We start from the raw sequence: 9359 nt of genomic DNA, 5'->3' as shown, positions 1-9359 counted from the left end.
CTTTTACAAGCTCCTCACTCAGGTGTTTATTTAAAATACGGCTCTATTAAATTTGGAAACAGAGGATATTCTGCAAGATTATTGGCAAAATCTGTAGTTAAGTTAAGCTAGCTATCACTGTACTCTCAAATAAAAGTTTGGGAGAGATTTTCCAATGGAAACAAAGTTGCTGTAGAGATTAATGATTATACTCTTCGGTTATATTAATGGGTTCCACAAAACATAGTTAGTGACTGTTAGGTGAATTGAGACTTACTGTCACTGTGCAAGGATAGAATTTTCAGGACACTTCTGTGAACAGGATATTTCCAGTTAGGTTCCTGCTAGCTATTGCTTAATGGATGACTCCAAACATTGGAGCTTAAAACAACAATTTTGTAATTTGCGAGCCATGAGTTTAGACAGGGATCAGCTTGGCCATTCTTCTGATACACCTGGTGTTGACAAAGGTCACTCACTGTTATTCATCTGGCAGGTAGGCTGGTCTGGAGGTCCAAGGCAGTTACGCTCATATGTTTGATGTCTTGATGAGGATGGCTGGAAGACCCGGTTCACCTTGACTAGAGCACCTAATTGTAGCTTCTCCACAACGGTGTCTCAGGGCAGTCAGATTTCTGACACAGCAGCTTAGGGCTCACAAAGAGTGTATTCCAAGAGAGAAGAGTTGAAGCTTTCAGTCTTTTAAGGCCTTGAGCCCCAAAACTGGCACACCATCATCTCTGCCACATTTAATTTGCCGAAACAGACACGAGGGAAGAGAATAGTCTCCACCTATTACTGGGAGAGATTTCAAAGAATCTGTGGCCATCTTCATTTTGCCACACCTGTGGTTACAAAAATGAGGTAAATATGCTGACTCAAAACCTCCACATTCTTGGAAATCTGGTATAGAGCCCTAGGTAATGAGGTATATCATCAAACACATATCATAATTTTCACTTTTTATGTTTAAACATTTTTAGTTACATAATAATCAAATACAATGAGTAGATCTAGTTTGGATCCTGAGTTGAGAAAATTAATGTTAAAAGGAAATTTAGATCAGAGAGGAAATTTGAACATGGATAGGTATTGTGTATGGACAGTACATCATATATAGATTGGGAGGTAGAAATTTTTTTTAGATATGATAATACCATTGTAGTTGTATTGGAAGCTACTCTTATTGCTGTTCTGAAGAAACATATGGAAATACTTAGAAATGACATGCTTTTTTTGGGGGGGGGGATTTGCTTTAAAATACTCCATCTACAAAAATGGGTAGATATATGGAATAATTATGGCAAAGTATTGATGATTGTTGATGTTTATGATGAGTATGAGGCTTCATTATACTCTCTACCTTTATGTTTGTAAATTTTCTAATAATTTAGAGTAAAAAAGAAATGCTGTTGTTTTAACAATGTACCTACTTTATAATTATCACTGAAGCATTATTTTATGGAGCAATATTTCAAAAGTCATAGAATATTTTTGAAGATAAAGTGATTATTGATTTATTTTTACTTTATTATGCACCAGTTGTTTCCAACAGTTTGTATAAAAAACTCCCCTGAATCCATTCTCTGTAGCTCTTTTTATTAGTTTTCATCATTAATATAACATAGTTGTCTTCATATTCAATTCTTCCATCACAACTCTTTATTGAATTTCTACAACGTGCAGGCATGTGCAAAGAACCAGCAATTGAATTTTGAACAACTACAAAAGCAGACCTAATAATTACTGTAGAATTCACAATACAGTGAGAGAGGCATACAAAAAAAACCACTCAACAATACATTGACATTATCACAAACTATGATACATAGTTTGGAGGAAATATCCACATAACTTTGAGAATTAGGGGACTTTACCTTTCCTAGATGGTTACTCACAGAGGAAGTGATATTTAATTTAAATTGGAAAAAAGAATTCGAGTTGATTAAAGGAGCAGAGGCAATATTTAAGGCAGGGAGAAGAAGACAGCAAGGAATGTATGTGAGGAAGCATAGGATACCTAAAAAGGTAAACTAAAAGGAGACATTTTGGTATAGAGTACTGAGAATCTAGGGAAGGAGAATCCAAACAACACAGGTAGGTTGTAAGAAGGAGGTTCTCTCTTTTTCTTCTTTTCTCCCCTTGTTTCTTGCTTTCCTTTTCTTGCTCTTTCTTCCTTGCTTCTTTGCTTTCCAGCCTCCTTCCTTCCTTCCTTCTTTTCTTCTTTCCTCCTCTCTTTCTTTTTCCTAAAAGCTTTGAAGGGCTATGGGAAATCATGGAGAATGATGAGCAAATAATGAGATCATGTTTGCAATTTGAAAAGGATCTTCTCATAGTCTGGTGAGCAGATTTTGGGGTGGAGGAAAGGAAAAGTGTTTTCAGGATTCAGTTACAGCAAACAAGACAGTTTAAGAGGTAGAAATCAGCATAATCTGATGATAGATTAAATGTGGACAATGAACGAAAGAGACTGAAATAAAAGTCTTGTTGTTCACCAATATCCAATATCTTCTGCTTGAAAAATGCTAATTCTAAATGAAAAACAATTAAATGTACCAGGCACAGTTTAAATACTTTATAGATATTTTTCAATGAAGTAGAAAGTATAATGCACATTTTACATACAAGGAATCTGAAACACAGAGAAGCAAAATAACTTGTCCAAGATAACACAGTGGGTAAGTGGTAGGACAGGGATTTGAACTCAGGTGGTCTTCCTCAAGAGTCTATAATCTTAACCCCATCTGAATTTTAGCTAGATTCATGGCCAATCAGGTAGAGATTACATTTCTCAGATTACAACACTCTTGCAGTTTAGTGTATTCTTATGACTAAGTTCTGGCTAGTGAGATGTGAGCAGTCATGATTTGTGCTGCTGCCTGGGTCATGTGTCTTCCCCCACTCTTTTCCTTCCCTCTAGAGATGATGAGAATTGGAGCAGCCGTCTTGAACCCAGAAATTAAAGTCATCTGCTGATGATCTCAGTGCTGCCCCTACGACCTGGGTCCACTTACTGAGAAGCCATGTGAGAGGCATAAGTGTTCAATGTTATTTAACCTATGCTAAATTAGGGGCTATTTGTTACAGCAAAGTAACCAGTAACTGACTGTTTTAGTTTCCTAGACTGCTCAAAGCAGATATCATGAAATGGGTTGGTTTTAAACAATTGGAATTTATTAGCTTACAGTTTGAGGCCATGAGAATGTCCAAATCAAAGCATCATCAAGGCATTGCTTTCTTCCCAAAGATGACCTGCCAGTGATCCTTGGGTCTTCTACCATACGGCAAGGCACATGGTGGCGTCTGCTGATCTCTCCCTTCTCTTCTGGCTTTCATTGCTTCCAGCTTCTTGCTTGATGGCTTTCTCTTTTTCTGAAGTTCATTCTCTTATAGAGGACTCCAGTAAGAAGATTATGACCCACCCTGGGTCATGCCTTAACTGAAAGAGCCTCATCAAAAGGTCCTACCTATAATAGGTTTACACCAATAGGAATAGATTAGCTTTAAGAGCATGATTTTCTTGGATACATACAGCTCTAAACAACCACACTCCACCCTCTGTACCCCCAAAAGACAGGTTCCTTCTATATGTAAAATACATGAATTCCATCACAATATCCAAAAAGCCTTGAACATTTCAGAAACAATGTTTAGTACAAAGTCACATCAGAATCGGAATCTAATATAGGTGTGGTCTGTCATGGGGCACAATTCCCCTCTGGCTGTGGATCTGTGAAGCCTAGAGAAGTTATCTGCTTCCAATATACAAAGGAAGGACAGGCATGGGATAAATATTCCCATTCCCATAGAGAGAGATTGGAAGGAAAACAGTAGTGAAAGTTCCAAAACAATTCTGAGACTCTGCAGGGCATATTCCATAAGATTTCAAGGTCTGAGGATCATCTATGGATCACTTTGTCCTCTGGGCCTGAAGGAGTGACAATCCCACATTTCCCAAGTGCTTGCACTGGGGCCATGCTCTCCATGAACACAGGGGTGTTACTCTCTTCAAATACTGGAATGAAAGTTCCACCTTTATCCAACATTGGGATGGTGGACAGGCTCTAAGGTCCACTCTTATCAATATTGGGATGGTGGCCAGACTCTTCACAATCCCCCAACCATCTGAGAAAACTGGGGTGGTAAAACTCTTCTGAACAACGAGGCAGAAGGCCTACTCTCTCCAAGTATGGGGGCAGATTCACCCTTTCCACACACATGGATGGGCTTTCTCTTTTGGCCCAAGAAGATATCTTTGGTCCAGACCTCAGCTTCCATGGTTCAGTCTTTGAAGTCATTTTTCCTTCAACCTATCCCTTTTTGTCACTTATAGTCAAAGCCAGCAGTGGTTCCATCCATACAGATCTCAAAAACAAACAAAAAACAACAACAAAAAACAAAAACAAACAAAAAACCAAACTTGTTGATTTTGCATGCAGTACACAGGGGTCCAAACCATCAGACAAAAGAACTTTCCACAAATCCTTTCTGGATAACTGAATTTCTAATCCTGACTTGCACTGAAATGGCTGGCTAATTCCACATTTAGTTAAACCCTCACATGGAGCACTATCATCTGGGGACTTGTTTCCAGAAGTTCAGAATTTTGCAATACCTCAATTTCTGATTTCCTTGTGCCCAGGAGTTGAGTTCTCAGCTTATCCCTTTTCTCTTGCATTTTACTATATAATTTGCAAGGAGAAACCAAGCTGCACTTTCCACATTTAGTTTGGAAATCTCTTCAGCTAAATATTTAAGTTCATCACTTTCAAATTCTGCCTTCCATCCTACATCAGAACTCAACTTTGCCAAGTTCTCTGCCACTTTAAAAAGGGCTGCCTTTCTTCCAGTTTGCAATGACACTTTCATCATTTGTAAGGTTTCATTGGAAGTACCTTTAGCCTCCATATTTCTACCAACAAACTCTTCAAAGCAATTTAGGCCTTTTCTATCAAGCACCTCATAATTCTTGCAGCCTCTACCCATTACCTAATTCCAAAGCCATTTGTACATTTTTGTTATTTGCAATAATATCACTCTATTTTTCTGGTACCAAAATCTGTTTTCATTTCCTAGGTTGCCCAAAGCAGATAAGATGAAATGTGTTGGCTTTAAACAATGGGAATTTATTAGCTTACAGTTTGAGGCTGTGAAATTGTCTAAATCAAGGCATCATCAAGACAATGCTTTCTTCCTGAATACAGGATGCTGGTGATATCTTGCTAGAGGTCAAGGCATAGAGCAGTGTCTGCTGATCTCTCCCTTCTCTTCTGGGTTTCATTGGCTTTCAGCTTCTTTCTTCAGTGGCTTTTTCTCTCTTTGTCTGAATTTCATTCTCTTATAGAGGACTCAGTAAGAGGATTAATGCCCACCCTTGGCCATGCCTTAATTAAAGTAACCTCATCAAAAGTCCTACTTACACCCACAGTAATGGATTAGCTTTAAGAACATGATTTCCTGGGGTACAGAATGTTCCTACCTATTATAGGAATCTGTCATAAGTGAATCTGTATTTTTTGGAAGGCAGAAATGGTGTGGTGGGATCATTCAATCAGAGAGGAAATACAGAGGAGCTGCAGGTTTGGAAGAGAAAGGATCATGGGGTTAGATGCAGATATGTTGAGTCTGATATGACTTTAAGGCATTCAGGTGGAAATGTTAAGTAGGGACCTGCATATATGGTTATAGACCTAAAATTAGAAAATAGAGCTTAAGATATACTTAAACTACTTCACTGAGACAGTTTGAAAGCTGTCTATACATCAAAATGAGAATACATATGTGTATATGTATTCTGGAAATAACTGGCAATAATCTCAAATGCTAAAAGATAGGAATTTTTTTAAGTTTTATTAACTTTCAAATTTTATCTAGCAAAGGCACTTTAAAATTATGAATCTTTAAAATATATCATCCCATTTAATCTTATATTTGTGAAGAAACACTGGTCTACAGCTTCTGTAATCTTGCACCAGAATAATTACCTGGTGTGGGAATCTTCGGTTACTGGTAATTATATTAGTTATCTATTGTTGCATAAAAAATTACTCCAAGATTCAGCAGCTTAAAACAACAAACCTTTATTATATCTGTCACAGCTTCTGTGGTTGGAAATCTGGGCACAATTTAACTGGGTCCTTTGGCTCAGAGTCTCTGATAAGGCTGAAGTCAAGCTGTAGGCCAGGGCTATAGTCATCTCAAAACTCAAGTGGTTGTAAGCAGGCTTTTGTTTCTTGTGGCCTATTGAACTGAGAGCCTCACTTCTTCAGTGTGCCACACAGGTCTCTCCACAACTTTGCTGATAACAGGGCAGCTCTCTCCCCCCAGTGTGAGTGAAAGGAGAGAGAGAGAAAATGAGAGAGAGAGAGGGAGAGAGGGAGAGAGGGAGAGAGGGAGAGAGGGAGAGAGGGAGAGAGAGAGAGAGAGAGAGAGAGAGAGAGAGAGAGAGAGAGAGAGAGAGAGAGAGAGAGAGAGAGAGAGAGAGAAAGTGCCTGGGATGGAAGGTTAAGTCTTTTAAAACCTAATCTTGGGAATGTGAGAAGGACCAGTGCCTAGGCTTGGGGTTCTGGGCCAGGATGGATGTGGCAAATGGACCAAGCCCTGGTGGCAGAGTTCCTGTGCCATGTGTATAAGGCTTGGAAGGCCTTTCCCCAAGCATAAAGATAGGCAATCCTTCTCCACTGAGGTACTTTGTGCAGGCTGAGAAAGCAATTATTGTAATCTTTGATAAGTTACTGGAGTTTGTTACTGAATGATTGCATTTTGTTGAAACAACATGTAAGAATCCAGAACTTAACTGAAGAGCACTGAGGATAGTCTGCTAGAAATACGTGGGTATAAAAACAAACTTCCCATCACTGGTGACACATGAAACTGGCATTTTTTTTGGCAGAACAAGCTGTGGGAAGAACTCTATCAGTCGAAAGTTGTGGGATAAAGCTCTCTCTAGTGGGATAGGCCATGCAACCAACAGCTTCTTGAGTCTTGATGGAACCTGTGGATATAAAGCCTATCTTATGGCAAGGATCAGATGAAAAAAAAAAGTGTGAAGACAGTTAATCGGCAGTGCATGCCCTTCATATGGACAACGACTTGAAAGTTGGCTGTCTTGGACACATGTTTTGGCCAAAGGCAAAATGTGCATTTTTGAGAGATGACCTGCTTTTAGTACACAGTCCAGTCACAGATGTCACTACAGAGCAGGGTAGTTGGATTAATATGTTTTACTTACATGCTGATGTCTTTGTTTGGGTTGCAAACTCTGAATTGACACTAATGACCATGAGAAACACTTTCTTCAAAAGGTAAATGGACCACTTTTCATGCCCGATATTTCCACCCTGAACAATTGCTGGGATGCTTCTGCCTCAGAGTCAGAGTACATGGATGATGTACACAAAGAACCCATGGAACGATGCCTAAATTTCTTGATGGCAGAGCTCAAAGTTGTGAATCCTTTAGAAGCACAGAACTGTATCTTCTCTGTTTCAATAAAGGAAGTTCTTAGTGCTAGCAAGAACAAAGCACAGGGGATGCCAGAGAGTGGCAGACATTTGCTGAAGGATATCAGGTAAGATTATGGGAGATTCAGCATTTTGAACAAATCTTTGAGCAGTCAGCAGTGAAAAAGTTTGAATATCACAGTATCAGAGGTAAACAAATACTAGATACTGTGAAAAACATAATGGATCCCATAAATGTGGCAGCAGCAGAGAAGAGGTTTTATTCAATGAAAGAGAGGGAAGACCAGTGAAATCAATGCCTCAGTGATTTGATCCCAGCAAGAAATTATTGAAAACTTGAAATTATGGAAAAATTTAAAGCCCTTACTTCTAGCTGGTAAACAGAATAAACTAAGCACATCAATCCCTTGCAACAAACTTGATCTCAGCCATGACATAAATTGCTATAAGTTCTGTTCAGATTTTCAAGAAGATACAGTGTTTCATTTTCTCCTGGGCTGGTCTTCACTGGTACATCATTGCTTGGGTCCTGTGAATGCTCAGAGGGTGCTCCTAGGATAGTCAGATCCTGTCTTTCAGGTCACTAGATCTTTAGCTTCTGTTTTCACTGCTCCTACCAAGCCAGCAATGCCAGATAATGTTTCACAGGAAGAACTCATGGTTACCTTAATAATAGGATTAGCTTCTCTCACATCTAGGACTTCTACAGGCATCATTGATGTTGGAGGAGAGATTCGGAAAACTGTAGGCTGGAAACTCATATCTATTTTCTTAAGCATGTATGGAACTTTGTATCTTAATGAAAGACTGTCCTGGACCACCCATGCTAAGGAGATATCCCTTAAACATCAGTTTATGAACTATGAAGCTGGAAAACAGCAGATGATTGTTAGCTTCACAATTGCAAACTGCATCCATCAAGTACAACAGGAGGTGGCTATCACTTTTTGCTCAACTGTGACAAGTCTCAAAGACATCTGGAAGAAAAAATTGCTAGATTATCCAAAGAAATTGATCAGTTGGAGAAAATACAAAACAATTCCAAACTCTTAAGAAGTAAAGCTATTCAACTTGAAAATGAGCTGCAAATTTTTACTAAGCAGTTTCTGTGTTCAAGCCATGAAGAAGAATTTAACAACAGACCACTGATTTGGTGACTAGCATAGGGAATAGAACTTGGAAGATTGGACAGTTATTATTTTATGGAATGACTTCAAATATGAAATTCTACTAACTGTACTTAAATAGAAAATCCGTGTGTAGATTGTGGTAATGAACTATCTCAGGGTATTTACATTTCTGAAGAGTGTTTGATGTGTTGATGTCCTTAGTTTTAATTTTTTTCAAATGAAAAGTTCAAACTATTTAATGTATTAAAATAATGAAATAGTTAAAAGCATCAGAACCAACTATGTGACCCCTGAGGGGTGGGACCCTGAGCTCTTAATTAGGGCTTTCATTGTTTTTGATTCTTAAAATCTTCAAATATCTGCTTGCTAGGCATCCAAGAGTTAGAGAATGCTCCTTTAATCTTCTTTCTCAAAACTAATTTTTGATGCCTACTTTAATGAGAATAGGCACTTTTTTTTTGTTTGTTTTATAAATCACATTTCTCTGAGTACCAACAAAGAGTGTGGAATGTTCTTGAGTGTATTATTTATGCAGGTTAACAATAAGTTTTGCCATCATGGTAGGTATGTAAACCCCTAGTAATTAAGGTATTTTTACTCCCTCTTTTTATTACCATTATAACTGATATAAAATACCATTATAACTGATATAAAAGTATAAAGGTTTGTTACCATAATGTTTAAAGGTATAATATATAGCAAGTACAACAAAAAAGCGGGGGCAGAAGGGTATAGGAACAATGTTTGTATATGCTATTAAAGTTAAGTTCATATCAAATAAGTATGA

General features: G+C 38.2%; 1 pseudogene; it reads left to right on the top strand.

The window, feature by feature from the left end:
• Positions 1-391: 391 nt before the first annotated feature.
• On the top strand, positions 392-8599 carry LOC119506846 (annotated as a pseudogene).
• The last annotated feature ends 760 nt before the right edge of the window (positions 8600-9359 follow it).

This window comes from Choloepus didactylus, chromosome 1 (genome assembly GCF_015220235.1).
Source record: "Choloepus didactylus isolate mChoDid1 chromosome 1, mChoDid1.pri, whole genome shotgun sequence".
NCBI classification, from domain to species: Eukaryota; Metazoa; Chordata; class Mammalia; order Pilosa; family Megalonychidae; genus Choloepus; species Choloepus didactylus.
This window is presented reverse-complemented; position numbering and strand designations above follow the sequence as displayed.